General features: G+C 40.4%; 1 protein-coding gene across 1 annotated transcript in view; it reads left to right on the top strand.

The window, feature by feature from the left end:
* The first annotated feature begins 7,285 nt into the window (after positions 1-7,285).
* Positions 7,286-17,619, top strand: part of LOC104947071 (leucine-rich repeat and immunoglobulin-like domain-containing nogo receptor-interacting protein 1) — a 25,297-nt gene continuing 14,963 nt past the window's right edge. Inside the window, exon 1 of the mRNA XM_010773010.1 lies at positions 7,286-7,607. The gene's annotated coding sequence lies outside the window, so the exon portion shown is untranslated. The remainder of the gene's footprint in view (positions 7,608-17,619) is intronic.

Here is a 17,619-nt window from a genome sequence, read left to right on the forward strand (position 1 = left end):
ACGACTAACCGAATTACCAATTGTGTTCTGTTGTGTAGCAATACTGTAGTATTTCACCACGGTTTTGTAGACTAGTCGGTAAAAGTCTGTCCAAAAAATATCTTTACCTAGTTTTTCTCTCTTTTAGAAACAAGGGACTTTGAAAGTCTCGAGAAAGGTGTCTCCCCTTGTGTACAACTACATCTTCTCTGTACTTCTTCTCCCTGTGTACAACTACATCTTCTCTGTACCTCTTCTCCCCTGTGTACAACTACATCTTCTCTGTACCTCTTCTCCCCTGTGTATAAACTTCATCTTCTCTGGTACTTCTTCTCCCCTGTGTACAACTACATCTTCTCTGTACTTTCTTCTCCCTGTGTACCACTTACATCTTCTCTGTACTTCTCTTGTCTTCTTCCCCCTGTGTACAACTACACTTCTCTGTACCTCTTCTCCCCTGTGTACAACTACACTCCTCTGTACCTCTTCTCCCCTGTGTACGACTACATCTTCTCTATACTTCTTCTCCCCTTGTGTGCTACTACAACTTCTCTGTACCTCTTTCTCCCCTGTGTACCACTACATCTTCTCTGTACTTACTTTCTCCTCTGTGTACACTACATCTTGTCTGTACTTCTTGTCCCTGCTGTGTACACTACATCCTTCTCTGTACTTCTTGTCCCTGTCGTACAACTACATCGCTTCTCTGTACTTCTTCTTCCTGTGTACAACTACATCTTCTCTGTACTTCTTCTCCCCTGTGTACAAACTACATTCTTCTCTGTACTTCTTCTCCCCTGTGTACAACTACATCTTCTCTGTACCTCTTCTTCCCTGTGTACAACTACATCTTCTCTGTACCTCTTCTCCCCTGTGTACAACTTACATCTTCTCTGTACCTCTTCTTCCCCTGTGTACAACTATCATCTTCTGGTTCACTGTACTCTTTTCCCCTGTGTACAACTACATCTTTCTGTACTTCTTCCCCCCTTTGTACAACTACATCTTCTCTGTACCTCTTCTCCCTGTGTCCAACTCATCTTCTCTGTACCTCTTCTCTCCCTGTGTACAACTACATCTTCTCTGTACTTCTTCTCCCCTGTGTACATCTACATCTTCTCTGTACCTCTTCTCCCCTGTGTACAACTACATCTTTCGTCTGTACCTCTTCTCCCCTGTGTACAACTACATCTTCTCTGTACTTGTACTTTTCCCCTGTGTTACAACTACATCTTCTCTGTACTTTTCCCCCCTGTGTACAACTACATCTTCTTCTGTACCTCTTCTCTCCCCTGTGTACAACTACATCTTCTCTGTACCTCTTCTCCCCTGTGTACAACTACATCTTCTCTGTACTTCTTCTCCCCTGTGTACATCTTACATCTTCTCTGTTACCTCTTCTTTCCCTGTGGTACAACTTACTCTTCTCTGTACTTTCTTTCCCCCTTGTGTACACTACATCTTCTCTGTACTTCTTCTCCCTGTGTACAACTACATCTTCTCTGCACTTCTCTCCCCTGTGTACACTACATCTTTCCTGTACCTCTCTCCGCCTGTGTACAACTTCATCTTCTCTGTACTTCTTCTCCCTGTTGTACAACTACATCTTCTCTGTACTCCTTCCTCCCTGTGTACCAACTACATCTTCTCTGTACCTCTTCTCCCCTGTTACAACTACAACTTCTCTGTACTTTCTTCTCCCCGTGTGTACAACTACATCTTTCTCTTTACTTCTTCTTCCCCTGTGTACACTACATGCTTCTCTGCACTTCTTCTCCCCTGTGTACAACTACATCTTCTCTGTACCTCTTCTCCCCTGTGTACAACTACATCTTCTCTGTACTTCTTCTCCCTGTGTACACCTACAATCTTCTCTGTACTCCATTCTCCCCCTGTGTACAACTACATCTTCTCTGTATCCTCTTCTCCCCATGTGTACACTACTACAACTTCTCTGTACTTCTTCTCCCCTGTGTACAATTACATCTTCTACTGTACTTCTTCTGCCCCTGTTACAACTACAACTTCTCTGTAACTTCTTTCCCCTGTGTACAACTACATCCTTCTCTGTACCTTTCTCCCCTGTGTACAACTACATCTTCTCTTGTACTTCTTATTCCCTGTGTAACAACTACCACTTCTCTGTACTTCTTCTCCCCATGTGTATCAACTACATCTCTCTGTACTTCTCTCCCCTGGTGATACAACTACATCTCTCCTGTACTTCTTCAACTGTGTTACAAAGATTGACATCGTCGGTTTTCAACCTCTTACATTGAAATCACGAGACCCTTGGAGACTCGTTTTGTGAAGGGTGTATCGGTTAAATAAAAGTTTCTGTTCTCTTGCTCTTCGTGTTTCCTTTTTGTCGTTTGAGAACTAGATACCGTCTCAACAATTTCATAATTTGTTTCGTTAAACGTGTAATTCAAAAGTACGAAAATAGGTTGGCGGTGCTCAAGAAGACCCAAAGAACCAATTCTAAACAAAGTCTTTTGAAGGTGAACCTACTCTCTGTCTTATACAACTAAAGAATTTCTTCGACCTTAACCACAGGAAGAAACTGTGGTCCTGTGAAAATTTCTTCAGTCACGGAGTCTCAAACGGAACTGTTAACAACCGGTTCAACGCGTAGGTAAAACCTGAGAGATGCTGGACCAGTATTTCGTGTGGAGGCCTGTATGACAATGTAAAATCCTGTGTAAAACATGACCGGTGATTCTTACTGTTGTTAATAACAAGAAGGTAATTTGTGGACAATAATATTTATTACATCAGAAGACCATGGTTTTCGACCCACAACAAGAAACATATAATGCACACCGTCGCAAACACACCAACCCGCGACCGACGACCTCACTTCTCCCGAGCCGGCCTCCGCGTCTGTCAGACTAGTCCTAGTTCTATTAGCTCACGGCCTTATTTTTCGTACGCATTGGACGGAGAAAAAAAAAAAAAAAAGGACCAACAAAAAGATATATATTAACAATTCTGGGTGAGACCACGCACTATTGCTTTTTTTTTTTTAAGTGTTTAGGGGAGGCTCGAAGTGTTCGACCCCTAAAACGGTGGTGGTAGTAATAATAAATACACGTGTCAGAGGTTTCGTGGGACCCACACATGATTCTCATTGAAACAACTAGTTTTTTCGAGGACGCGAAGCGGTAACGAAAAATCCGGGTGCCCCTTCGGGATGAATAAACAGACAATCGTTACGTGACCGGAATTACTGGAAGAAAGTGTTTTTGTACATTAGTGTTGACCTCAGGGATAAAAAAGTATCGAAACTGGTAGTAATAAACAGTAACATTGTATAACGTTCGGGTCTCAGTAACGAAATTGTGGACCCCTTTGTACCGTTCTTTACGTTTTTTATAACTACCAAAGTTCTGTTCGTATTTAAACTTGCTAACACACTTGACAACTCATTATTACAACTCATATGTTCCCTTGCCACCTGGTTTTGATGTTTACTTTGATTATCTTAAAAGCGTATCAGATTAACTCTCAACACGCAAGTCCCCCCCCACCTTATCACCTGAATCTCCTCCTAGAGCACCATTGAGTTCTTTGTAACCAAATCTTTCTCAGAGGGGCGTGGGGAGGGGCTCCTTATTTTCATCTAAAGTAACAGACAGAGAATCAGCACTTTGGAAACAGGGTTGAAACAGAGAGGATTATGGGTAATGCTGCAAGGATCTGTCTGGTGTTTGGAGCCAAACACTTCAGAGACATGTTTTGTATCTGAGACCTGTAATATATTGATGAAAAACAGTATATTAGGGGACCTTTAAAGCTGTCTTTCTTCACAGGCAGTCTTGGTTTTAGATTCTGCCCTCACTTTCCCTCTCTGCTTGCCTTCCTTAAGGTGAACTCGTCTGTTCCTGCCTGACAGGCTCACGCTTAAATCCAGAGGGAAGGTCTCTTTGGATGGGTGACTTTGCATTTCAGGGCTGAGATGCATTCACTGTGAAAGTGTCTCTGCATTCGTTTGCAACAGTTGAATGCTTGAATAGTTCCTCTTCAGCCTTTGAGGTGTGTCTGCTCCCATTTGGTGGGTATGTTGGGGCTGAGAACCAACGCAGCTGGGACAGAAACCCACCCGAGCAGCGATGTTTGAAGACACAATGTACGGATAGATCTTTATTCTACATGGGCTATTTTAATGTTATAAAAAACAGATTTCCACTTGGACAAATATCCTGTAGCGATTAGTTTGGAAAAAAATCCTCATTAATTTAAAGGGGTCCTTATTCTGCTCATTTGTAGGTTCATATCAGTATGTGTCTCTACTGGGACATGTCTCCATGCTTTAATGTTCAAAACACTCTTTACTTTTCTCATACTGCCTGTGCTGCAGCACATATTTTCACCCTCTGTCTGAAACCAGAGCCCAGTCTACTCTGATTGGTTAAATCAGGGGTGTCCAAACTACGGCCAGGGGGCCAAATGCGGCCCGCGGCCCATTTTGAAACGTCCCTGTAAAGTATAATGAAATATGGCCCACAAATGAAACTTGTGCTTGTCATATATTGTACTTCTTAAATATATATGTACAACTATGTTACACACTATTCATGTGTTAAAAGGCCCAAGAATAATTGACCTACATTGGATTGATTTTTCAAATTTATAACTGAACTTATGAGGTAATATACCTCTAGTGAGCGGCCCAGCCCTTCGTATGTTTCTGTATGTGACCCTCGGAGAAAAAAGTTTGGAAACCCCTGGGTTAAATTATTTGGTATTTTGCTACAAGAGTCACAAAAAAAATACTGCCAATCATACATAAAAAATAGAAATCCACAATTTGTACAGCTTTTGGTTTCTATTCAGTCTCTCTGATTTCCTTTGGCCATTCAGAAAAACTATACATACTTTCATGTTAAACTTTGTCTGAGAACACCACACAGTCCTCACAAGTACAATATACAAATGAATGTGTGTGTGAGTGAGTTTGTTTATGTGCAACGTGAGGTCCATGTAGAACAGGTGAGTTCCCAGCCAGCAGTTAAAAGTGTCTGTGTTGTTTGTCTGGGGGAGAAAAGGTCAGTCCACCGGGTGGAAGCTAAACTAGACGCTGATGAGAAAGACTAATTTTGTTTGGAGCAATTATTATTTTCCCTGCATCGTCAATCAGAAGACTATAAACAGCAGCTGTACGGCTCGTTCACTGGATTGTCACCAAGGGCACGGAGGTTTAAAAAACAAGACTTTTCATATATTTACTCACTTTGGATGCTTCATTAACATAAGTGTGTTAGTGTTTCTTGCCAAGGAAGGGGGTAGTCCACCTCTAGTCCAGAGTCGTATCCTACTCATCTATATTGTTCCCAGCTGTTGTTCAATCCAGAGATTTGGCTTAACCGATCTGCCTATCTGCCGCTCCAAGCTGTGATAGTAATGTACTGTCCTGGAAACATGCCAGCACTCACTCAGTGTGGCGGATAACGAAAAAAAAAAATATCACAAATCCCCTCAGAGCTCACAGCCTGGGGATTTTGCCACCCCACATCATTATTATTATGTGCACGTCTCCAGCACCCTGGGTGTGTACTAAGAGTAACTTTGTTGACAAAAAGCTCCTGCGCTTCGGCCATTGCTTTTAGGCCCACGGGGAAGCCCTACTCTATTTGTCTGTAGCAATGCACTGGCTTAATGACCTTCTTTCACAAAAACATGTTAATCACAACTGAGGTCCTATTTTCATAGCTTTGACCATCATTATTGGTCATTGTAACATATTGCACAGCAGAGTCATTGCTTACACCTGGGAAAATGGCAACACATGCAAAAAATATGATGGTTCAAGACAAGCATAATTTGAACGATTGTGTGAACTAAGTAATAATGTGAGTACAAGTAACGGTGGCCAAAACTACAAATGAAACTAAAGAATTGTCCATTAGCCTAATTGAGAGTTGTGCTTTTAACTATTGCTGAATGAAGGAAACATTTAATGACATGAAATACTCTTACTGTAAGTATCAAATATAAACACAGTCATTCTTAATTGTGTGTTTTAAGTGTACACAATGAATTATTTCTAAAATGTTCAGAGAATCATGGACCCATAGACTTTTTTTTTTAATGTTTGCAGTCTGTGTGTTTTTGAAGATGTGATCCCTAACATGTAATTTACACTTTACCACATTGTGTTATTTATTATTATTTTCCAGGTGTTTTCAGAGTGCTCTCTACAGTGTACGACATTAGATTACATGTCATTTGTTAGACTCTTTTATCCAAAGCGATTTACATACATTCAGTACTGTGGACAATCCCCACAGGAGCAATTTGGGGAGAAGTGTCCCCAGGGACACAACGACATGCTGACTGCAGTGGGACTCAAACTTGCTGTCCCCTGATTCGAAGTCCAGCACACTATCCACTGAGCCACAGCCTCCACGGCTTAAATAAGGCTGTGATATTATGTGATGTTAACCTGTTGCCATTAGAACATAAGAAAGAACCATAGTATATTGGACTCAATGACATTTTGACAGAAGTTGTCAGAGTTTTTTTTTTTTTTAAATGGTAGATTACATTTAAAAATGTTTTTGCAAACTGCTGCACATTTTGTCAGCTGGTTGACTGAATGTAATTATGCATTAAATAAATTAACCAATCGTTTATCCATACATGTTATGCACATGCTTCTAGTGAAAAAGTGAGTTTTATAGTTGTTGGACTTGAAAACATCCACACTTTGACTCTCATGTTACCCCATAATAAATTATAGCAATCATGTATTCTGTGGTAATAACGACTCACTGCTGACTTTATGGCATGCATTGATCCTCATGTATTATTATGCATCACTGAACTAATCCTAGAATGCTTATTGGTTCTCCTTAAAGTGTGAAGAAGGGAAACAGTGAGTCAAAATGTTTTTCAATACATATAAAGAAATCCTTCAAACTGCGTAACCACAGTATAACTACGAAAAAATATGAGCAGCATGTTTTTTCGTCAGTGTTCATACATTACACTTTAATCAATCTTACTTATTAATTTAGCTTCTTATTAGGCAAAACACGTAAATGCTCTGCACTTCTAAAAGTAGTGGAAATGTGTTGGTAAAAACGAACAGGATGATGGGATTTGTTCGCTATTTATATCTGTTCTGCCCACTGATTCATGTTTGTGAAAACTGTAGTAGTCCCACTATTCGTTACACTACCCAACCCCGGGGATTTGAGGCATTACGGGACGGCACATGGCGCGGATCCAGCCGAGAGTCTTTGGGATTGTTGCTCCAACTGAGCGGAGGGATGGAGATGCGCAGAAAGCATCAGCACACCAGCAGTTCCTCATCATCATCATCATCACCATCCTCATCATCATCACACACAACCAGAGACACAGTCGACCTGAATTATTTTAGTAGCGCAATTATCTAAAGAACTCCCCGAGGAGTGCGTCAGTGGGAGGACGGAGAGAAGCGCGCGACTGTGATGCGACAGATGTTGGAAAAGTCTGGTTGGATGTAGGCAGAGGAAGAAGAGGAGGAAGAGGAGGAAGTGTCCTAGACAGAAATGAACACGTTTTTCTGTTGGCGACGGACGATGAGCAGTAAAGAGGTGGAAGCTCTGCTGCGATGTTTTCTGCTGTGAAAGCTTCAGCTGGTGAGTTTGATCTGCAATTCACCATTTTTACAAACATTTCGACACAAACAAAACTCAAACTAATGTTCAGGTTTGATCAGTTTGACTTGTTGTCGCACCTGAACACATCAACACTTTATCTCTCATTTCTATATCACCCAATCATTCTTTATAGCAATCATGATTTCTGTGGTAATAACGACTCACCGCTGACTTTATGACCTCATGTATTATTATGCATCACTGAACTAATCCTTGAATGTTCCTATTGGTGCTGCTTAAAGTGTGCCAGTTCACTCTGTGGTCGTATTTACGCAATGTTGTTTTTTTTCAATTTCGGGTTACTATAATCTCAGAGGGATCTAGCTCAAGACTTAATTATTTTTTCTATAGGTTCACTCCAATCTGATTTGATATGGAACTAGAAAACACAACATTTAAAAAACAACTTAAGTTATTAATGTGTAAAAATAGATATCTGAAGCAAATGTTGGCAGTTTTTTTGTGGTAGTTGTGTCTGCCTCACGGGACTTTATAGTGTTGTCATTTTTCAAACCAAATGAAACCAAATTATAAAATGCCCCTAACACTGCTCGGATGGTGATCTATCATAAGTATTCCCTTTGTTTTTATTAGATCTCTTCAAGCCATCCTTAGAAACCTAGAACAAATCCCATTACTAATCAGCCTAGATTCTTCGTTGTTCGCGTAAATCCGCCTTTTTGTTGTTGTGTTGTTGTTGAGTTGCACTGTCCTTGTGAATAGTAATCCTCTGGATAGTTTGTTCCATAAACCTGAAAAAGGGCCACGGCATGCAGACTGTGCTTTAACAGCAGGGTTATCAGAACGCTGCAGCCTGATTTCCCCCTTTGGGACAGTGTGAGGCTATTTTAAATCAAGATGTTTCACGGTGACTCTGATCAGCCCCAAAACTCTCCCCTGTTATTTCATTATCATCTCACCTGCAGTGTGATACCAGCATTGCAGAGAGGGTGCAGAGGTGAAGTGCACGGCAGCAGTCTCTGTCCTCTCCTCCTGTCACAATGAGGACACACAATGTGGCTCTGGAGGAGCAGATCACCATCAAGGGACGACCGAGCATTTGACGCTTGGGATTCTGCCAAATGGGCAATTTAATCAGAAGGCATTTCATGCACAGGAAGTATGTCAGTCTCCTTGTTAGGGGATGACTTATCTGGACTGTTATATTGGGAAGCTGCTCCAGACTTAAATTGATTTCAGCTCCAGGCTAAGAAGTATGACAATCTTTCTGTGCTTTGCCCTCAGGGCCTCAGAGGGAGAAATATACAGGCTTTACTTTATGTATGCCACATTTTAACTTACACAAGCATGTGTTCTGTACAATGAGATGCTCTGTTCTGGAAAGCATAACGTGTCATACTAAAAACATTTTTATTTTTTTTAACCAATCAGAGCAGACTGGGCTCTGGTTTCAGACAGAGGGTGAAAAGAGGTGCTGCAGCACAGGCAGTATGAGAACAATAAAGAGCTTTTTGAACAATAAAGCATGGAGACATGTCCCAGTAGAGGACTCTTTAAAGTAGAGACACTACATACTGATATACACCTGAACATCAGCAGGAGAGGACTCTTTAAAGTAGAGACACTACATACTGATATACACCTGAACATCAGCAGGAGAGGACTCTTTAAAGTAGAGACACTACATACTGATATACACCTGAACATCAGCAGGAGAGGACTCTTTAAAGTAGAGACACTACATACTGATATACACCTGAACATCAGCAGGAGAGGACTCTTTAAAGTAGAGACACTACATACTGATATACACCTGAACATCAGCAGGAGAGGACTCTTTAAAGTAGAGACACTACATACTGATATACACCTGAACATCAGCAGGAGAGGACTCTTTNTTAGTTGTAGCTCCCGAGCCAGCGCGTCTTGTTTGAATGACGCGAGTAAACACAGCTGGCAGCCGCGGTGAAACTCGAGCCTTTAGAGCGATGCGATTAGAGCGAAGCGAATATTTGCATCACGTCCGGTGTGAACGCAGCATAAGAGGCAGGAAACCTCTGAGCGGTTGACCAATCACAACAGAGCCAACCAGCTAACCAATCAGAGCAGACTGGGCTCTGGTTTCAGACAGAGGGTGAAAAGAGGTGCTGCAGCACAGGCAGTATGAGAACAATAAAGAGCTTTTTGAACAAGCATGGAGACATGTCCCAGTAGAGACACTACATACATACTGATATACACCTGAACATCAGCAGGAGAGGACTCTTTAAAGTAGAGACACTACATACTGATATACACCTGAACATCAGCAGGAGAGGACTCTTTAAAGTAGAGACATGAAATACTGATATGAACAGGAACATGAGCAGAATAGGGCCCCTTTAAAAAGTTACCCATTGAAACCTGTTTTTTGTATTCTCCCCGAATAGAGCTCCAACATCTCGAAATGTCTCCCCTGCCCAGTAGGTTACCACCATTACAAGAGAGGTCTGAAGACATGTTGGGATTGAAGTGTGCATTCTGGCCCTTCAACAAAATGAAGATTTATAGCTCAAAGTATCTGGCCTGGTTTGTAGGAAAAAAAGATGGGGGGATAGCGGCAAAGTCTTTGACATAACATATTGAACAGCTCTCCTCAATGAACCCCGAGAATCTAACAGAATTTTAAAATCCTACATTAAAAAAGCATTACATACAGTGTGTGAAGGGGATCTGTTGAACACAGACGAATCAGCCCAGCCTCAGAAGCCTGAAATAAAATCTGTTTTGTCTTTTTCTTGTTTCTTTTTTGCAAGTTGTTCCATAATTGAAATGGCTTGAAGTGTCGGTTTGCCTTGAAGAGCTGAAATCAAACTTTTGAATAAATCTTCATGCTTAAAGGTATTTCAGATTAAAGTATTGGCCCCCGATGAGGTTTGAAAATGTTTTTTCTGGCTCAGCTGCTTGCACACTCATGGTCCCATTTGATGAATTGAGAATAGTGGGTGACGGAGTTTTTTACTGCAGCTTTGAGTCCTTTCCAACAGCAGCTCCTTAATACCAGGCTTAGCCAAAGATGTTGGCGAGCTTCTGGGAGGAGATGAATCTGATCCGGGAACAATGCATCCTAAATCATCCCACCACATTATCAGTCTTAACAGCAGTGAGATTAACACCACGGTTGTTTTCTGTGCTTGGTCTCTTTTGGAGGGTTTGCACATGTAGCATCTATCCAGGGCAGAAACTGTGGAGCACAGCATTTTTTGCACCCACTGGCACAGAAGCACTATTCAGGCCACAGTCATCTGAAGTCTTTTGAAGATGAATAGGAAGATCAGATGTTCACTGCTACTGGAGAAATGCAGTTAGGGCATAAATAAATCCTTGAATGGTACTAGCCCTGGGCTTGTGTCAGCCGCAGCCTTGTTGTTTGACCCTGAAAAGGGGGGTTTCTTTCATGGCGAATTTTCCTTCTCCAAGATGGTTGGGTCCATTCCAGTTCGATTATATTCATTGCATATGCTTATTGCCTCCCGGGCATTTTACATAATGTACACAACTTGTATTTTGAAAGAATCAAGTATTAACCCATATTTCAGCCCGTCTCTTTTGCAGCTTCAATGATGGGTGTTAAAGTATATGCTTAACCATCTCCATTCAAAACATATATACTCATTGCCATGGTTCTTGTACAATAGACACACACATGCATACACAATAATACAGAGCAGGTTCAATTGAAGACTTTGACCAGAATCAAACGACAATGGACAGGCAACTTGTTGGAAGCCCAACAATGATACTGAGAGGAAGTAATGTCTGAAAGGTTATGAAAAGACAAATTATAGATTTGGCAAATCAAAATGGGAGCATGCATTGACCCTTGATTGGGGGACAATTGACACGAATCTGCATCAGCCAATCCGCTTGCTACTCTTTCATAAAAGCACTCTATTTGCTATACTTGATCAAAATGGTGGAACGAACTCCCCATCAATATCAGGACTGCAGAAAGACTACACAAGCTATTACTTTCACGATTATTGCTGTTTTTTGTTTCTATCTTCAGAGTTGATAATGTCAAGGTGTGGCAGGGTGGAACTGGGTACTTATTGGTAATGAGTAAGACACTTTGGGGGCATCTGGTGGACATGTTGGGAATTACACGGTCAGCAAACCCTCATTGGATGTGTCCTATAGAGCAGCTCAGGGAAGCTTATAGGGACTTTTTTGCTCTACTTTTCCTATTCCTTAACCTATCAATCTTGATTGCATGTCATGTATTTGTCTTTATCCTTAAAGCGGATAAGGATTTCCTTTAGGTTATGCCCTTTTAGTCTCCATCTGTCATGCTATCGCCTCTTGAGAGTGTTTCTTAGGCATGCCAACATTATTTATACCGCTAAAGGCATAAGAACAACATTTAATGACACAATAAACAGCATAATGCAACTCTCTCCCTCCACATCTTGCAAAACAACAAAGCTAATAACTTCCTGAAGCCGTCTATCTCACAATAGTTCATGTGGTTATTGGTTCTTTGTGTGTGGGTGTAAAAGTAAAGTTTTATATTGCAGCTCAGGCTCTCTTTTGTCTAACATCTACTGCCTTCACAATTGAATGCACACAGTGAATGCCTTCAAGTACACACTGTAAAAAGTGCCCTTAACCTCAGAACTGGATTTATTGCATGAAGACTGCAAAGTGATCCACAAGACAGATTTATTAGAAGCGCAGAGATGAGAGAGGTCACTGTGATGCAACCAGGAAGAGGCTATGACCACTGCGTTGGGTTTGGACGACAAAAAGATCTTGTTCTTCTCAAGAAAATTGAGTTCTTAATAACCTTGCCATTTCTTCTTCTTCTATTCATTCCGGACAATCTGAGCTTGCTGCTATTGAAAACATCCATTCGTGTGCAGCAGAGCAGAACATGAAATATATAAAAGACACCATTTACTGGCAGTTGAGATGTCCCGATCCGATCACGTGATCGGGGATCGGAGCCGGTCACGTGATTTTCAAAAGATCGGAATCGTGAGAAAAAAATCGGGGATCGGGATTTTTATTATTTTTTTTTAAATACTTTTTTTTAAATGTTGTTGTATTCAATGTTAACACAAAAAAGACCATTTTCAAGTCTTAAAGTCATCCTGAGGCCTTAGTTTTGGTTTCAAATTACACAACATCATGTATGTGTTGCTTCTTTGGGGCTTGTTTTCATAGACCTGGTTGCTTATTTCTCTCAAATCTGGCATTCTTTTCTCTTAATGCATTGCATAAAGATCGGATCGGGAAAAATCGGTATCGGCAAATTGTCAAAATCAAATGATCGGAATCGGATCGGGAGCAAAAAAAGGTGATCGGGACATTCCTAACTAGCAGTTCAATAATGATTTCATAAGCATGTGTCCATTTTCTGTACCCATTTGGCCAAGGTCATGGGGGTTGGAGCCTATTTAGCATGCTGTAGGCTAGAGTCTTTTAGAGCTGGCCAGTCCTTCAGGGGGGTCCAATAATGACATATCAAGTAATTGATATGATGATGAAACATTCATATGATGTCAAATGATGAGGTAGAAGGATCTTAGCTTATAACGTCAACAGCTTCTTTAGTTAAAGGGCTTGTTCTGTAGCCTTTCCCTCCAAAGGCATCCACCCCTCTCTGTGGAAACACCAAGACTACCGCCACGAACATTGACGGTATTGGTCATTTGTTCTAATGCTTGAAACAATTGCTGTTCAAGCGTTCTCGACAAGTGACCTTGCAGTTGTTCGGGGGTCCTTTCTCAGTAGCAGAGGCAGAAACAGTGTGAGGTTGTAACAAAAGCACAAAACCTCTAAAAGGTTTGTTTTTGCTTAGATTTCTCATCAAAATCAAGGGCCTACGGATACGTGATGTTGTATGTTTCACTATCGAGATGTGGCTTGACTTTAAGAGGAGGTCAGGGTTGATTTATTTATTTAATCGTTTACTTGGCAGGCACAATGCACAGAAATGAACACTTAAAACATTAAAATGTATCAAGCGTGACAGTGCCAGATTTAGCTTTGAGCTAATTTCCATCTGCAGTCCCTCACATAAAACATTTAAGAAAATTACATTTTAGAAACATTGCAAAAAAAAAAATACATGATATGCAAAAAGTGCAAAAGAGCAAGAGCAGCATACACAAGCATTAACCACATGCCAGTGCAATGTAGCAGCTACGACATATAAGGTGCCAGAGGAGAAACAAGAGCTACCTAAAGTGCCAGGGAGGCTATTCCACAATGTCATCAGCAGGAGAGGACTCTTTAAAGTAGAGACACTACATACTGAGATACACCTGAACATCAGCAGGAGAGGACTCTTTAAAGTAGAGACACTACATACTGATATACACCTGAACATCAGCAGGAGAGGACTCTTTAAAGTAGAGACACTACATACTGATATACACCTGAACATCAGCAGGAGAGGACTCTTTAAAGTAGAGACACTACATACTGATATACACCTGAACATCAGCACAATAGGCCTCTTAATCCCCAAAATACTGTACAGCGCTCACGTCTCTGACCCTGTTTTTTGACCTTGCGTCACTGGCTGAGTTCAAAACCAGGTGGCATCGTGGATCCGACGTCAGATTAGCACGCAGGACGTTAAATGTGCCAAAGAGGAAAAGCTCCACCTGCACGGCAGAGGGGGGATTATGAAGCCGATCGCTTTTCTTTGAAATCACAAACAAAATATGACAAAAACAAACGTCCCCTTATTTCTAAAAACTTGTTGAGTTATGAAAGGTGTAGCTGTCTTTGACGTAACCTTTAGTTTTAAGATGAAAGAATGAGCAAGATAACTGAGGACATTTCCTGACGAGAGAAGCTTCTTCCATGTATTATACTTTGCTTTCTTTACAGATTCCCTTTTCTCCTTGTTTTCCAGATTGTTTTTTCCTAATTAGGTTCATTTTTATTGTGTGTTTTTTTTCCATCCTTGTTATTGCGTTTTTAAGCATGTTTACAACATTTGTCTCGTGTCTCAATGTTCTCCTTTTTGCTTCCCCCAGTTTCTTGTAATTGTTGCTTTCACTCATTGATTGCTTTCTTTTACCTCATTTTGATTTTCTTTGTTTCTTTCAATGAAACATTAACACATGGAGCTGCCCTGAGAGCTTTGAAATGATTGTTATTTTCAAAAAAATCGTTTGTACTGTGGCCCTGAAGGACAAACCAAATCAAACAAAATACATTCAAATAAAAACATTCAAGCTTAAAACATAAATACCGATTTGACAAGACTTTAGCAGAATTGAAAAGAAAACGGTGCAGGAAACTTGTAACATGAAAACTGTTTCCAGGTGAATTCAAAAAGTGACAAAAGGCCATAGGTTAACAGCAGATATCTTCAAAAACATTTGATTTCTTGATAGTTTGGTCTATAAAATATAAGAACTAGTTAAATGCCCATCCCAGTTCCTCAAAGTCCACCCGTACGAACAAATGCCAAACTTCATTGCATCTCATCAAAAGCCTTTAGTCTGTGGAATAACTAACGATGCACTGAAATGTTGTGCAAATCTAAATTGAAAGTATTATTTAGGAGCCAAATCATTAATGGTTATGAACAGGACCGGTAAAATCCCATTTGTTATTTCTTGTAATTGTAAAAGTAATTTATTTCTGATTGTTTTGTAAAAAAACAAAAAACAAACAAATTAACAAGACAAACATGTCGCTGATGACGATGACCTAATGTTTTATTTATAAGGAAAATGTATGCTAGAGGGGGAAGGACCAGAACAATGTTTTTTTAAGCTTCTACTTGCCCCTGTTGAACATGACAGAGACTATTTCAGAATTTTTTTTTTTTTTTTTTTGTTCTTTGTTAGAATTATTATTTTGAGTGACAAAAAAAATGAATATATATATATCATTATTATTTTGTATGTTTTGTTTCTGACATGTTCAATAAATTGACACAAAAAAAGGTGATGTCTTTGAATCTCTTGTGTGAAGCAAGTCTCCACAGTGGGTTTTTACCTTTGACCCTTTACCACAAATACTTGTTTACTTCTTTTGGTGTATCAGAACAAAGCCCTACAACTTCTATATCTGAGTACTTCTGAGACCTTGTTAATTCAACATGTATATTTGCTACTTTAATGTTTATTTCTAGTCTTTGAATTTGTATTGTTCAATGCCATGTTTTTTTTATGCTGCTACAACGCAAACATTTCCCAAATTGGGGTCAATAAAATACTGTCTTATCTTCTTCTCCCGCTGGATTGAGGAACATTCATTACGCGTCAAAGAGTCCCTCTATAACAAAACCACGAGGCACATGTTTGATATTTAAAAAAACAGTCTTCAACTCAACATTGTATAAGGATTTAATAGCAGTAGAAGTCCACAGCTCCCTGACCAGTGTTTGACCCGTTCCAGGTCAAGTGTCCCATCAATGAGCAGCTCTTTAATGCGCGACCTGCTCTCATCCCTCTGCTGTACGTCTGTGTATCCGACAAATCATCGCCGTTATCTGAGACGACCTAATTTGTCACATCACATAGACGCTGCGCTGAGACTAATTCCCTTCCCTCATTTATTTGTGCTATTATTAATATTGCAGACGGCGCACTTTGCGTGACAGCACAGAGACTTATCTCTCTCCTCGACGGAAACATAAATCACAGCAGAGAGGACGCAGTCTGGAAAACAAGACACGTGTGAATGGATCTGTCACTGTGACCCACTTCTACTACACTTTACATGGGTGTTATTACTCAAACACGTATACTCATAATGCGTCTGTCCATCTCTCTCTGTCTTTCTCTTGCAAACATATTCACTTTTTTAAACGCAATTGTAGGCGTAGAAAAGCGTTCTTTCAACTTCCTAGCGAACAGGCACATATGCACGATGTCGGCATGTACAGCAGGCAGCACACAACGCACTACTTCATATAGAATAAACCAGGGGTACTCAAATACAAATCTTAAAGGTCCAACATTTTCTTTTCAATAAGACAAAGGTCCGTTTATTACGGTCATTAAGATTTGTATTTGAGTACCCCTGGTTTATTCTATATGAAGTAGTGCGNGGCAGTAAATGTGTCAATGTGGCTGCGAGCGTGTGTCTGTGACAAATAGGATTATATTAATTGTTGCCGCCGGGCCTTTGAAACACATTCATTTCATCTGAATGTTGATGTGTTTAAGGAAGCTTATTCTGAAATGGTTCCTTTTTTACTGGAGAGCTAACTGACCTGAGATCTGTTATGGCAGTGTCAACAGGTGTGTGTTGTTACAGTGTGTGTATTTGTTGGTGTGTGTGTGGGGTAGATGCATACTTTTTTACAGTATGGATGTTTTGTTTCCTTGTTGTTGCATTTACCTGCTGCTGTAAGCATTTTAAAAGAGACATACCAGGAAATAACTCACTTTTATAACGAATGTGCAGAACACAAATCTTCAGATAAAAGGTGGATACATGTATATTCAGCCACTCTATGAGAAAGAATGTATTTGTTTAACCTTGAAGCATGAATAGAAACCCCAAATGATATGTCTTACTTGCAAATTATTATTATTGTCTGTCCTTTTTAATGTCACTTGCATTTATTTGACCTGTAATGAAATATGCAACGCAAATAGAATTACTGTACCCCGTTTATTTTGTATTATTTATTTACTGCTATTTTCCACTTCATACAGCTTGGTATCCCAGGTGTATTAGGTAAAGGTAAAACATGGATTAAACGAAAAAGAAAGAGGGCTAATATGATTGTCTAGCACCCATAAGATTAATTGTTGACCTGCACATGCATGTTTATGCCACAAGGGGGAAGGTCATGCGGTTCATGATTGGTTTATTCCAGGCATCCTCAAAGTCCGGACTCCGGTCCGGATCCGGACCGAACCACAACTGTCTCTGGACTCTGAGCAAATTATACTTTTCATATGTGTTATCTGCGAGACATCGCCACAACGCAACGAGTCTAAATGTTCCGCTATGTCCACTACAAACAGCGCTCTGCATGTCCGACTGTTCCACTGTATGTGTGTGTCTG

Source organism: Notothenia coriiceps, unplaced genomic scaffold (assembly GCF_000735185.1).
Source record: "Notothenia coriiceps isolate Sejong01 unplaced genomic scaffold, NC01 NC01_scaffold00011854, whole genome shotgun sequence".
Lineage (NCBI taxonomy): Eukaryota > Metazoa > Chordata > Actinopteri > Perciformes > Nototheniidae > Notothenia > Notothenia coriiceps.